Genomic DNA, 15,961 nt, shown 5'->3' on the forward strand with positions numbered 1-15,961 from the left:
TGACTTCTGCGCCACTCAGCTGGGCCGCCATGGAGGAACAGGTGGCACAAGCGACCATTTGGGCTTCACGCTCCCCATGCAGCATGGGGAGTGCAGAACCCAAATGGCTGTTTGGGCTCCGTGGTCCCCCGAATGAGAGGCAGGAGGGGGAGGAGAAGAGAAAGGGTATGTCTACACTACCCCGCTAGTTCGAACTAGCGGGGTAATGTAGGCATACCGCACTTGCTAATGAAGCCCGGGATTTGAATTTCCCGGGCTTCATTAGCATAAGCGGGGAGCCGCCATTTTTAAATCCCCGCTGCTTCGAACCCCGTGTAGCGCGGCTACACGGGGCTCGAACTAGGTAGTTCGGACTAGGGTGCCTATTCCAAACTACCGGTACACCTCGTTTCACGAGGAGTAACGGTAGTTCGGAATAGGCACCCTAGTCCGAACTACCTAGTTCGAGCCCCGTGTAGCCACGCTACACGGGGTTCGAAGCAGCGGGGATTTAAAAATGGCGGCTCCCCGCTTATGCTAATGAAGCCCGGGAAATTCAAATCCCGGGCTTCATTAGCAAGTGCGGTATGCCTACATTACCCTCCTAGTTCGAACTAGGAGGGTAGTGTAGACATACCCAAAGAGAGAGGCAGGAGGCGGAGGAGAGCTGAGAGAGAGAGGGGGAGGCAGTAGGAGGAGGAGAGAGAGAGACGGAGCGAGAGACCGGGGGCTCAGGAGAGAAGACCGACGTGGAGGAGAGACTTGAAAATCCTGTCTTATGATGGGCTAATTGGCAAGTATTATAGATTGGTCAGAAAGGGACACTGAAAACATAGATGCCGAGAAGAGGTATAATTTGCATACATTTTCCATTTGCTTTGGGAAAGGGCTTTAATTTGCTTTGTGTGGTTCTAGTTTGACTAGCTCATCTTAGTCTGCTCTGGAAGAGCACAGAATAAACAGGGCTATGCAGACAATGTTCAACAGAGCTGGGGCTTTATGATTAAAACAGTTAAATATGAGAATTTGCTACAAATCATTTGCTTTTCTTATAGTTAACATTTTTAACTAATAAAGACTATCAGTGAATTTGTAAATGTAGATCCCCATGTTTACTCACTGGGGGTCATTCTACTTTGAAAGGATAATAAAATAAAATGGTACAGATATAATTACCAAGGGAAAAAGCCATGATACATGTTCAGTCATACCCTTCTGAGATATGCTCCTAAATAAATCACCATTTCTCAATGGCAGTAGGCAGACATATTTGAGCTGTTTAGTGTCCTTTTACAAAAATGTTTCATTTCTATCCTCTCATTCTGCGCACTTTAAAGATTCTAAGGGCTATAATCTCAGTTCAAGTCCCAACGATATTAACACTTTCCATTCACTTCAGTGGGAAATGGCTCACACCCTAAATCATGCAACTAAGCATAGATTTCAGTGGCTGAACAGTCAGGGATGCTAAGTGACATTGATGCCATTTAAAATATTTCAGGAGATTTAATGGACACCATCCCATATCTTTAAATAATAATTAAGGAATAATTTCTGTTGGGGATGTGATGGAACATACGGCACAGGTTATTTTATCATATATCCAGAATAAAAGGTCAAGTTTAGAAATACTAACACAAAATAGAATCTCATGACCTGATTTTTAGCTGACAAAAACTAGTCAAATTGCTTTGAAATCACAGGAGCTATAATTTACATCTTTGAGGATTTGATTCTGGAATTAAGCAATGCTCCCTCTCTCACTACATACTTTCCAAGCACTTCATACATATATAAACAAATGGCTTGAACTACTACATGAACAAAATTGTTTGTAAATGGAATACCTTTTAAAGTTCATCACAAGGTGTCAGAAGCTTTTGAAAGCACACAGTGTTTTACTAAGGCAGTATTATGCACTGAATTTATTTGTGTCCCGGGGCTGCTTCTTGATTGTCATTACCATTATCTGGAGGGTAGAGGGAACTATGTCTACACTAACAAGACACTAAAATCTGAAAAACCCAACTTGACTACAGAAAAAAGTGGGATATTATTGTAAACCACTAGTTCCTAAGAAAACAGAAAATCAGTCCACATTCTTCTGTTATGCATATGGCTTAGCTAAACACAAATGACAAGCCATTAGCAGTATTAATTGGAAACAGGTATTTGATGACAGAAAGAAACTTCATAGGATAAATGATTCAAAGATTACTAGCAGCCTTAAAGAAAGATAAAAAACATAACAAAAATATAATGAACTCTAGATTTGATTCTATAGTACTTATAGTTAATAAAAACAAAAGGATGCCTTTTTCTAGTCAGCATGATTTAGACTTAGTGCTGTGCTATTTATATTTATCTGTGAGTCTGAAAATACATTTTTGGATATTTACATGAAAATAAATGATTATCATTACTACAAATTGTTCTGATCTGTCAAAAAAAAAATTTTAAGGCCATATTCTGTCACTGTTTACCTATGCATAGTAGTACCTTATTCCTAGAGAATTAATATTGAGGTTAGTTATCACCCTCCCATGAGCAGGAATAGCAGAATCAGACCACACATAATTTTTAAGTCTAATTTTGAATGAAGAAAATGTTATACACTTACTGTGGTTGGCATTGCATGTAGTCCAAGATCCATGCTCAAAACTCCCATTAACATTAATGAATATTTCAGTGAAGTGCTGGCTCAATCAAAGCAATGCAAGAATTGCATTTTAGAAGAGAAGAATTTCTTTCCAAGTGGTCTAGTGAACAAGAGAATCAACTGCTGCCATCCTGTGTGGAGCACAGATTGCCCTCATCACTGCACTGGCTCTGCTCCACTGGACAGGGATGTCAGAAAGCTGGGTATGTCATACTTCTTGGGGCATATTTTGGAGCCCTGAATCCATATGGAAATTGGAGGGAGGCAGCCCCTGCTTTTCAGTTGTATTCGGCCCAAAAAAGGCAGGAAGGCATTTTGGGTACATCTAGACAGCTAACACACATCTTTTAATCACATCCATTATTTTGAAAGGGATGTCTCAAAATAGCACATTATTTCAAAATTTGGCAATGTGTAGATGCGCCAAATTTTGAAATAAGCTATTTCAAAATACTATTGAATATTCCTATCTTATTTTGTGTTTAGGGTGCTGTGTAGGGAGCACTCAATGGGTAGAACCTTTCAGAAGGGGGAGAAACAATCTAGTCCCTTAAAGTATGTCTACACTAGCTCATTAGTTCGAGCTACGTAGGGTAATTAGGGCAAGCGGAGTTGCAAATGAAGCCCAGGATTTAAATATCCTGGGCTTCATTTGCATGTTCCCAGGCACCGCCATTTTTAAATCCCCCTTAGTCCGAACTCTTGTCCCGCAGCTACACACGGCATGGGGTAGGTATTCGAATTAAAGATCCTAATTTGAGCTACCGTTACTCCTCGTGGAATTAATTCAAATTAGCTAAACTTCATTCTACGAGGAATAACGCCAAATTCAAAATAGCTAATTTGAAATAAGCGCTCTGTAGACCTTATTTTGAATTAGGGGGCCTCCAACCCTTCCCAGGGTGCCCTGATGGCTACTCTGGGCACAACCAGAAAAACTCCTCTCCTCTCCCCAAGCCCTGGGAACCTTAAAGGGGTAGAGTCTGGCCACTGGGCATGTGCCAGCTAGACGTCTGCCTGCACACAGCAGCAGTGACAGCCCCTTGCCCAGTGGCCAGACCATGGGCAGACGTGGGCAGTTATTCCGGGCTAGTCAGTTTCCAAAATGGTGACCGCCCAGGAACATGCTAATGAAGCGCGGGATATTTAAATCCCACACTTCATTTGCAATTTCGGTCGCCCTCATTAGCCTCCCCAGTTCGAACTAGGGGGCTAGTGTGGACATACCCTGTATGAGTTTGTGAAGATCTGTATTATGAGTAGCACTCAGGTTACACAACCATCTATTTAGTTGAAAATGCTAGGCTAATAAATTGTATAGATAGTTTATGGTCCAATTCACAAATAATTAACACCGATAAGAAGAAACTTTAGGAAATACAATGGTCAAATTTGGTATCAAATGGTATCAAATAAACACAACAGTTTCTACCCACACTACATCTTCCTTTCCTTCCCCAGTTATAATCTAATTATAATACCTTATTTAAATGATATTGTTGTGATCTTTTTTCCATGCATTACAAACACTCAGCCAAACTCATTTCTGCCTTAAACTGTCCCCATTTTGCCCATTTTTGTTAAGACCCAGAAGAGCAGCCCAATGCAATCCATGACTGGAGCAAAAATTTTGAATGATTCACTTCTGAGAGTTTGAAAGGTCTTTAAATGATTCTAGGTTTATAACAAATATAGAATCCTTGTTCTCTTAATACTCATAAAATGGGTTGATTGTACTCTCTTATAAATAAATGTGTCCATTCATAAGTCCATTCAGGCGGTCTTGAATTGAAGAAACCTCTTTTTTCCCTTATTTTTAACTCTAACATCAATTCTAACTTTAAAACAATTACAAGTAGTAAACAAAGTAGCATCTCCTGTTTTTAATACTCTGTTGGAGTACTCTGTGCTTATTTCAGCATTTCTAGCTCTGTCCTTTGACATTTACATCGCAGAACCTTATCCATAAATTTAGGTCTCTTTTAAGGTTAACTTTAATCTTTTCATGGTACTGATGGCACTTGCTGTGTGTGCACTAGCATGAGAAGGTAATAAAACATCATGTCAAAATGACCTAGGAATGGAGAAGGAATCCTTTTGTGTTTTACACTATGCACTACTAACTATCAAATGGCAGATGGCTGAAAAGGTAAGAAAGCTATAATAGGTCTCAAGGTATTATATAGCCATTAAATGACTGACCAAGGTCAAACAGCCATTGTTAAAATCCTTTTATATTGTTTATGCTAGCTCATAAAGCGGTGCTTTTCCAAATGATAAATATGAGAGAAAACATTGGGAAATTGTTAGAAAATTCTTTAATCTATGATATAAACAGTCTTATAGTGTTCAACTGTTTACTTTGCACCTCTTATTTCATCATCCATTTCCCTACTATGTACAGGTCAAAATGTTCAATGCTAAGGAGGAATCTGGTTAACATCAAAGCCAATTCTCCAATCCATACCCAGATCAAGCTTCCATTGCCTGAATAAGTCAGACACTACCCCTGCTTCCCCACACACGCGCACACACACACAAACTTTCCAAATATGGTAGCTGCATTAAGCTCCCAGTAAAAACGGTGACCTTTTTTATTGGCAAAACTATCTGAAGTGTAAAGAAAGTAAAAGGGACAGACAGGCTGTGTCTACACTGGCATGAATTTCTGGAACTGCTTAAAACGGAATACTATTCCGTTTTCAGTTTTTCCAGAAAAGAAGCGTCTACATTGGCAGGCTGCTTTTCCGGAAAAGCCCTTTTTCCGGAAAAGTGCATCTACATTGGCCACAGACACTTTTCGCGATCGGGGCTTTTTTTCTGGAAAAGACTACTGGGCTGTCTACACTGGCCCTTTTCCGGAACAGTGTTCCGGAATAAGGACTTATGCCCGAGCAGGAGCAGAATAGTTTTTCCGGAATAGTGGCTGATTTTGTACAGTAGAGCGTCATTGCTTTTCCGGAAATTCAAGGGCCAGTGTAGACAGCTCGCAGATTATTCCGGAAAAGCGGCTGATTTTCCGGAATAAGTGGCCCAGTATAGACACAGCCACATTGTATAGTGGAATCTACCAGCCATGCTTCTCAGTGACCTTCAAGAAGAGATATTGAAGGCCAGGTGAAGGGACTGAGTCTCTGCCACCCACTCACATGATCTTGGGCAAGTAATTCCCTCTATAACCTTCCTGTCTTTTCTGAGTAAGCTCTTTGTGGCAGGCACTGAATCTTCTTATGTGTGTTGTATAACAACTAGAAACATGGGACCTCCAGGAGTTACTGGAAAACAAATATAAAAACAGGAGAGTGTGGTGGAGCTCTGGTTGTGTGCCCTTGATCCTGCACTTCCTGGCAGATTTTTTTGTATGCCTCAGAGGCTCACAGTGCCCCTCCCTCTGCCTCTTGTTTCTCTCAGGGGCAAGGGTTCCCTACCTCATGAGCCATTTTCATCATAGGCCAGTCACTAGCTTAGAGGGGAAAACTCTTCCGCAGTACAAATCCTTTCCCCTTCCTTTTCACTCACCAGGCATGGGGAGGGTTGGAAGGAACCCAGTCCCACCCACTTTCTCCAGATTCTGGCTCATGGCCCTAGATAGCAGCCACTAGTGGGGCTCTTGCCATTAACCCCACATAATAGCAGTCTCTCTCTGAGCACTTCCCCAACCACTCCCACAGCACCTTCACCCTGGCGTCCAGGAGAAAACCTGCTTGCAACCTGTAGTTTTGCCTCCACTCTGCACTTCCTCCTCTCCAGTCCACCCTTTTTCTACTTCCCTTGCCTCAATAGAAGGGAAGCCGAAAGTTAACCAGCAGGCCTTAACTGGCTGCAGGTGTTCCATAAGGCTGATGCTACCGACCGGCTCTTAATGAGTCTCAAAAACCTGTCTTGGTTTTTGAGCAACAGTCTGAGCAGCCTATTCAGGAAACAGGAACCCACTCACCCAACTACCTATGTACCTGCCCTCCACCAAACTCCTACAGCCCAAGGCCTTTGGTCTGCCACAAGTGTCAGATAACCCAGAAGTTCCCTCTGAACTTTTCCTCTTTGGATGGTCCAATTAGGGAAAGCTTAGAAGCACAGCACTGAGACAACTGTGCTGCAAGAAAGGCTATGTGACAGACTACCTTTCCCTTTGCTGAAGACAGCTTGATACTTGTTCTTTAGGACTGTGCTAAAATGCCACTGGAGGACTCCAAACAGCTCTCGTCAAAAGACTGCCTCCAAAGAGAAGGGAAGTTTAGAAGGATTTTCAAGCTCTCACAGATTTCATTTCTGGCTACTTGTTAAATCATTGCTGCCAGAGGTATTTGTTCTTTGGGCTGGAGGTTGGAACCACAGAGGGGGATCAGGTAGGGCTAGCAACCCCCCAATGAAAATGTAGAAGGTCCTATGCTTCTGCATTCCCCCTCCCCAAATATTTTCAACTCTTGCAGTGGTGAGTAAGGAATGGTACACAGCTACGTTCCAGGCACATATGGGCTGGGGAGCACCTGGGGGTAGGAGACAAGATGGGACACAGGAACTGGTGCAGGAGCAGGAGGCATCAGTGTACAGGCACCATGAACCAAACTGCTCTAAGAACTACCCTCTTCCCAGCCTAGAGTCCACTCTTCACCCCCTCTCTCATTCTCCTTGTGCGTCTTTCTCCTCCAACCCTTCTGTTCCCTCATTCAAAGGGAACTTCTGCCCCCTGCTTTGTGCCCATAACTACTCCTCCAAAGAATTAATCTACGTCTTTTGTACTAGACCAGACTGCACTTAAACAAATATAAAAAAAATTGCAGAGGATGGCACCTCCTAGATCTCATTCAAGATATTCAATCCTATCCTTTCTTTGAACAAGCTGAATGTTGTGCTATAGTATTAATATATACACAGTGCATGTTACAGGAACAAATAATAAGCATTTATAGACAGAAGGGAGATGTTTCAGATAACGTAGATTGCCAAATAGTGTCACCACCCTTGTAGAGTAGAAGGCAGCTGTTTACAAGCGAAATGAATATATATCTCAGGCCCTCGCTGCTCATTTTCATGAGCAAATGTACCTCTAGATGCATAGTATGTCACAAGAAAAAAAGGGGTATTATAGGAACCTCGTAAAATATAGTTTGCACTTCAACACAAAGTCAGACAGTGTGATCCTCCGCTTATGTAAATGGTATAATTCCTATGGTTATGCACATTTATAGCAACTGAGGATCTGGCCTTGACTGTCAATATATCAGTAAGAGGCATAGCACTCACCCCAGAATATTATTGCAATCCCCTCCCCTCTATCTATGGTTTTCTGCCCCTCTAACGATGGCTGGAACACTTGGAGAAGTCGATAAGCTCACAGAGCTGGTGTTTATATATATTCTTTATGGAAATATGCTTAGGAATATGAATATTCCTAACTCGAATATGTATTATGCAACATATTGCACATAACCTATCACTGGAAAGCTTGCAATCCACTGATTGTTTATATTCTATTTGTGTGCATGTACTATCTCTGTGTTTGGAATAAAGAATATTGACCATAAATTTGCCCCCCAACCCCACACCTCAGATACATACATGTTGAAAAAATCCTATTTCCAGCCCATCAGGAACAACAATGAAGAGGACAGATGCAGACCTAATAGACCATTAACAAGAGACAATCAAGTGGAGAGAATCAGACATTCTAGAAAGGCAAGCAGCAAACTGGGGAGCAAAAGGATGTGGGAGAAGGGGCTCTGGGCCCTTTACATTGAAGCTGGCATCCTGAGCAGTGCAGTCCAGGCAGTGCTGAGGGTGGCTGGAGGAGAGGCAGCATAGTCTGGGCAACACTGAAAGCTAGCTGCCTTAGCCCTTCCCCTTTTGCCCATTGCACTGACCCTTCTGTAGTAGTGGTGGTGGGGAAGCAGAGCTGTTGTCAGCAATGAAGATATGTGTCCATATTACATGATGCTGGAATCCCAGCGTAAATAATTGTTATCCAGTGGGGACAGTAGATGTGGTACATAGGTAGGTTCAATGGTATATTGAGCTCATCACCTATCATTCTCAAGGACCTTTCGGTGACCGAACCTGTCACAAATACATACAGGGATGTATCTGTTCCTCATGTAGGTCAATTTTATGTAGTCTCATCAGGCATTTTAGAAAACAAGTTATTAAGTCAAGCCTCAGATTTTGCCATTTCACTTGTCATGCAGGTGGCATCCCATCCCATCATGTTATGTTGACAATGTATCATGGGGTGAAACAATATAATTCAATGATAAAATATTTAACTGGAAGAATAATACAATCATAGAATCCTAGGGCTGGAAGAGATGCCAGGAATCATCAAGTCCAGCCCCCTGCCCTAAGCAGGACCAATTCCAACTAAATCAACCCTGCCAGAGCTTTGTCAAGCTGGAACTTAAAACCCTCTTATGATGGAGATTCTACCACCTCCCTAGGTAACCCAGTTAAGTGCTTTATCACCCTCCTAGGGAAATAGTTTTTCCTAATATCAAACCTAGACCTCCTGCACTGTAACTTGAGACTATTGCTCCTTGTTCTGCCATCTGTCACTACTGAGAACAGCCTCTCTCCATCCTCTTTGGAAGCCCTCCTGCACTTCAGGTAGTTGAAGGCTGCTATCAAATCCTCCCTCACTCTTCTCTTTTGTAGACTAAACAAACCCAAATCCCTCAGCCTCTCCTTGCCAGTCATGTGTTCCAGACCCTTAATTACTTTTGTTGTCCTCCACTGGACTTTCTCCAATGCGTCCACATCCTTTCTGTAATAAGGACCCCAGAATTGGACACAATATTTCAGATGTGGCCTCACAAACGCCACATAAAGGGGAATAATAACTTTTCAATACTCCTCTTAATGCACCCTAATATGCCATTAACCTTCTTGGCTGTAAGGGCACACTGTTGACTGATATCCAGCTTCTTATCCACTGTAATCTCAAGGTTCTTTTCTGCCAAACTGCTGCTTAGCCAGTCAGTCCCCAGCCTGTAACAATGCTTGAAATTCTTCCATCCCAAGTGCAGGACCCTGAACTTGTCCTTGTTGAACCTCATCAGATTTCTTTTGGCCCAATTCTCCAATTTGTCTAGGTACTCTGGATCCTATCCGTATCCTCCAACATATGTACCTCTACTCAATCTGCAAACTTGCTGAGGGTGCAACCCATCCCCTCATCCAGGTCATTAATAAAGATGTTGAACAAAACCAACCCTAGAACCAGTCCTTGGGGCACTCTGCATGAAACTGACTGCCAACCAGACATCGAGCCGTTCATCACTACCCATTGAGCCCAACAATAAAGCCAGCTTTCTATGCACCTCATGCAGTCCATACTTCCTTAACTTGCTGGCAATAATTATGTGGGAGACTGTAGCAAAAGCTTTGCTAAAGTCAAGGTATATCACATCCGCCCTTTTCTTCATGTCCACAGAGCCAGTTACCTTGTTACAGAAGGCAATCATGTTGGTTAGGCATGACTTACCCTTGGTGATTCCATGGTGACTACTTCTGATCACTTTCCTCTCCTCCTACTGGTTCAAAATAAGTTCCTTGAGGAATGTAGATTGGTACACATTTTCTAGTAAAAAAAATATATTAACACATCAGATATTTAGTGGGTTCTTAGTTGATTTTCTTACCTATTGCATTATTTCATTTTCTGACTTCAGGATTAAGACCATAAACAGTTCCTTGGAAAATTGCTGACCTGAAATTAGAAAGTGTAAAATAGCCGCTGCTAGTTTAAAGAAATCTGGTACGATGGTGCAAAGTGCCAAAATCATTGTCTCGCATGATGTGCTATTCCATTGCCAACAGTGAAAAGAAAAGATAACACTATCGTTTCATACTTTATCTGGTTCAATATTTGCTACATCAGGAGGATAAAACAAACAAACAGCTGCCCTCCCCCCACCATCTGCAATGTCTTTATAGCCAGAAATGATGAGTTGCCACTCGTTGCCAAAAATTAACACCAGTTAGCATGCTTTGATACTATTTACAAAGTTAAGCTGTATGATATATGTAATGGACAGACGACACAGCAGCTGTTAAAAGTGTATGATGACATGTTGGAGAACAGAATGCTTTTCAGCAAACTAAATGCAACTGTGTACTAGCACTAGAGCTGTGATATTAAAATATTTTCTTTGATTCTGTGCTGCAGTTTGATTTTATTTTTGCTTTGAGTTTCAGGTCAAATGAATCCAACCTCTCAAAGTACAAACTCAGCCTAAATCTTTGTGTTTCATCGAATTTCACACTTGAGACCTTGAATTTCACATGAGTTTAATACAAAGGCACAAACTGGCCTCAGGTTCACTCAATGCTTCTCAAACATTAGTGAGCTTGGTCTGACTCTGTGTTTGTTCCAATATTTTTGCATTAATATTCATGAAACTTTGTAGAATTTATTTTGAGGTATATACAGCTGTCTAGTTTGTTACTATTGAATACCAAGTAAGGGGGAAAAAATTGAATGTTCCCACACATATGGAGAGAAATCTAAAGGGACAGAAGCTTGGAGAAAGAAAAACTTAGATAACAACAACTAAAAATAATGGAAGCGAGAGACAAAACAGCAAGAGAAGTTGGAAAATGAGACACCCAGAAAAGAACATTAAAGTTACAAAATATTTATTTGCTGAATTAAATACTAGGAACAGAAAACATTTCATTTTTTAGAAAAATGTCACGAGAGCATATTTAGCAAGGAGCTGATTTTGCTCATATTTTTACAGTTCTTACAATTGCAAATGCTGGAAACAAAACAGCAGAGAAATTCTGAGACTCTTCCTTCCCCAGTCCTGCCTTTCCTTTTATACAGTTTGTGGGAAAAAATGATGGAATTTCTTACAGTGAAAATTATTTTTATTATTTATACTCCCATAATCTAGCAGGTGTTGGCAATAATTTTTGCTAGGGGGCCACTCCACAAATTTGGAAAGTGGTCGAGGGCTGCTCTTCCAATATATTAATGGAGGAGATGTGAGGTCTGGGATGGAGGTTGGGTGCAGAAGTGAGTTTGGGGTAAGGGACTGGGATGCAGGAGGGAGAGTGGGAGCTGGGAGGGAGTTTGGGTGAAGGAGGCAGTTGTGACCTGAGACACTGGACTGAGGTGCAGGGGTTTGGGTTGTGATCTAGGGCAGGGGATTGTGATCTGGGGCTGGAGATTAGAGTGCTGGATCTGGGAAGGGGTATGGGTGCAGGAGGTGGACAGAGGGCTTTGGTATATGGAGTAGGGAAGCAGGAGTGAGGTTGGAGAAAGGAGGGGCTGGGATGCCTGAGGCAGGCTCTGGCCAGGAGACTTACCTGGGTGATTCCTGGTCAGCAGCCCAACATGTTTCTCAGCCTGCCTGCCCCGTCCCTGCGTAGGCTGTAGGGTCATGTGCATGTGTAAATAACTACAAGTTGTAGGGGAGAGGAGCATTGTGCTTCGTGTGCTGCCTGTTATTCAAACAGGCAGCTCCCATTGGCAGTTTTCTGGCCAGAAACCAGCCAATAGGGTTGTGCTGGGAGCAGAGGCAGCATCTGAAGCTTTCCCACCCCCTCACAACTCCGACTTATAGTTTTGAGAGAAATGGCCTGGCAATTGCTTTTCTAAGTGGTATAGGGGGTGCTGGGCAAGGGGGAAGCCTGCCTGGGGTTCCCCACTGCATCCATGGATCGGATCTGGTAGCTTGGCAGGCCAAATCCAGCCCGTGGGCCATATTTTGCCCAGGCCTAACATATGTTGTCGGCTCACTGTGTTAGATAAGCACATAGTAAAAAAGATTCCCTTGCCCTAATTTCTTAAAATCAAAATAAACATATCAGATAAATAGCAGAAAAGGAAAACAGCAGACAGAATAAGTGATTTAACTAAGATCAGGTAGCATATGGATAGGGAACTAGGAATAGAACTGCGAGAGCTCATTCCCTTTCAGAATCAGACTCTTGACCCTGAATCCAGAAATGTATTTGAGCCCATGCTTTAATCCATCCCTATTCAAAGCACTTATGCACTTGCTTAAACTTACGCATGTTCTTATGTGCTTAGCTAGATCCTTTGTTGAACTTGGGCCCTGATCAAAACTGTTGACTTATTTATTTCCTTGGGATTTTACCCTCAGTTACATGTCAGTTTAAATAGTTTTCATTAGAAAACAACAAAATGATTCTATAGCAAACGATAATGCGTATTAAAAATAAGCATCAGCCTAATTAATAAAATGAATGAGTGGATGTACAATTTTTAATGTAATTTTTTTCAGATAACTACACTACTCCATTTTCAAGTGACTATACTTTATTCCATGATTTCACAGCTAAAATTTTTTCTAATAACTAATGTGAAGTCCTGGTTCACATGCATAAAGGATTAAAGAGACTACAATGTCTATTTACATTGGGCAGACTCCTATTAATTTCAGCGAGCTTTAAGATCAAGCAGAAAATATGGAGTCAAGAACTAATGTTCCCCATTGCTCTGTGGCAGGGAGCCTTCTATTTTATTTTCTACTTTTCTTACTGGAAAATAAAAAAAAATCAAAGATCATTGTGACCATGTCTGTAGCAATTTCAATGGGAAGGCACTAGCAGGCCTTAAATCCCTCCCACCTTATGTGTCTAAAGAAATTATTCATTTGAAATGATCCCCCAAAAACCTCTAAGTGCAGAGTTCAACACAGACACTCAACTGATCAACACAAAGGCATCTCATGGTTTTGCATCTGGCTAAACTGTTGAGTACTCAAGGGGTAAGGACCTCAGGAGGATCATCAGTTTGAAAACATGACACTACGTCCATTGTTTGTGGAGAAAAGGCATTCAATTAATGGTCTCAAATAGCATCAAGTTATTTTTCTTTTCCTGTTTTCTGTGTTAATATTGACCATAGAGGAGGAAGACAAATCTGTGTGTTTATCAGACAAGCCATGTCTACACCTGGAAATTATTTCAAAATTCCTAAATTCGACTTAACTTCAGATTTAACAAATTCAAACGTGTGTGTCCACACTAAAGGGAATCCGTGAAATTATTCCAAGGAAGGCTCCATTAATGTGGATGTGCTATCTTGGACTTAGAGCCACAGAAAAGTCTAAAGAATAATTATTCCCAAATCGTGGCACCAGAGCGTCCATACTACCTTTATTTTAAAATAATAATAATAAAATCTCAAGTATAATGCACATCGATGTATAATGCACACCCTGACTTTTGAATCTTAGCATAATGAAAAAAACTGAACTCCTAGATATAATGCGCACCCCATTGTACATCGAGCTTACCTCAGACATTTTTCTTTAAAAAGACCAGGAGCCAACCCGCCAGCACCAAGCCCAGTCTCGCCCTCTTCCCGGAGGCGGACCTAGGCTGCAGGAAAGCGAGGGAGAGACGCGCGGCTCTCACCTGCAGGCTCATCTGGGAAACGTGCATGCAGCCTGGGGAGCCGGTGGCAGAGTTTGAAACCTGCCCCCTGCCCCCCGGACAGCTGCCCGCACGCCGTGCCGAGCTTGCGCCTGCCACGGGGACCTCTGGGCACAGCCTGAAGGAGTACCAGGCAGGAAGCAAGCTAGGGCGCTGCAGCCTGGTGGTGCCGCAGGTTCCTTGCCTTGTCTAGGAGCCTGGTGGGCCACGCCATGCTGCAGTGCGGTCTACTTACAGGTTCGTCGGCTTCTGCCAAAATAAAGCTTTAAAATATAGCTCCTGTGTATAATGTGCACCCCGACTTTGATGCTAAATAACCCGGAAAAAAGTGCACATTATACTCGAGATTTTACGGTATTTCAGAATTAGTGTTATTCCTGATGAAAAGCAGAAGTACAGATTTCAAATTCTGTGGCCCATTATTATGAAATAATGGGCTTGGTAGTGTGGACACTCCACTTATAAATTCGACCTGGGGGTGTTATTTTGAAATAAAGTCCTAGTGTAGACCAGGGATAAAGTGAAAAGATAAGGAAGGGCTTCAGCTGGGTAGTGCTTGAATCCTGATACAGATCAGGTTTACTCCAAGATTAGTTTTAGCTCGACCAAATTAGCAAAGGAAAGATAAATTCTGGGTGGAAACCTAACACTTCTGAAATCTTGAGAGATTTTGGCCCCAAATAATCCCAGTAGTTTTACATGTGGAAGGCTTCATGTGATTTGCTTTGCATTTCAGATTTACAATAAATGGAGTCAAAAGCCATTCTCATAACATTCAAACTAATGTCAAAGAGTAGGTCACCCTCTAGTTTTATACCTGAAATACAACCAGATTATAGGGTACGGTTCAGCTCCAGAGATTCAAACCTAACTGTCTTGTGCCATCAGCATTTAAAATCATGTGGTATTGAAGTTTAGACTTTAGCTAATTGGTAATGGAAGATGTCATAAGGACCTAGAGGAGTTTAAAGACAGGCAGTGTAGCAAAGCAAGCAAATGTTATTCTGTGCTCCATGTCTTAAGGAAAACACATTCTACATAACCATAACTATTCTGATTATTGAGGCACTCGATAGTTCTGTCTCAAGACATGGTGGGATATAATATACACCCTTGTCTAATATGCTGCCATCTGTTGACATGTCGAATGCACTGTTTAATCTTCTCTTATTTCTTCCCTATCTTTCCATCTCTCCTTCATCTTGTACTTCTTAGAAAGTTCTCTTATTTAGCTAGAGTGTATATCTTTTCCAAGACCCATGCAATTAATTTGTATACAACTTTTCTTCATTTTGATGTGTCAAAATCAGCCTTGCCTTTATCTCTGATTACAGCCTGTTTCAGGGACACATATTAGCAATGTGCTGATCCTGGGGTCGTCAGCTGGTGCTAAGTTCAACAGCAAGAAAAGAATCCAAAAGGAGAGAATCACAGCTCTTGTTTACTGTCATCACACTTTATAGGCAGTGTTCATGATTTCAAGACATTTTTCATTTTTACCTATTGCTTTAAAAAAATAAAATGGACTAAAGATAGTTAAGAGAAAGGGATACTGCTAAAACTATTTTAACTGTGTACATCATACACAATTTTATTTCCCACTTTCCTTCTCTGATCTAATATACATCAAGGCTTTGTCTAGACTGGCCAGTTTTTCCGGAAAATCAGCCGCTTTTCTGGAAAAACTTGCAAGCTGTCTACACTGGCCGCTTGAATTTCCGCAAAAGCACTGACTTCCTACTGTAAGAAATCAGTGCTTCTTGCGGAAATACTATTCTGCTCCCGTTCAGGCAAAAGTCCCTTTTGTGCAAAGCTTTTGTGCAAAAGGGCCAGTGTAGACAGCTCAGATTTGTTTTCCGCAAAAAAGCCCCGATTGCGAAAATGGCGATCGTGGCTTTTTTGTGGAAAAGCGCGTCTAGATTG

This window comes from Pelodiscus sinensis, chromosome 9 (genome assembly GCF_049634645.1).
Source record: "Pelodiscus sinensis isolate JC-2024 chromosome 9, ASM4963464v1, whole genome shotgun sequence".
In the NCBI taxonomy this organism is placed as follows: Eukaryota; Metazoa; Chordata; order Testudines; family Trionychidae; genus Pelodiscus; species Pelodiscus sinensis.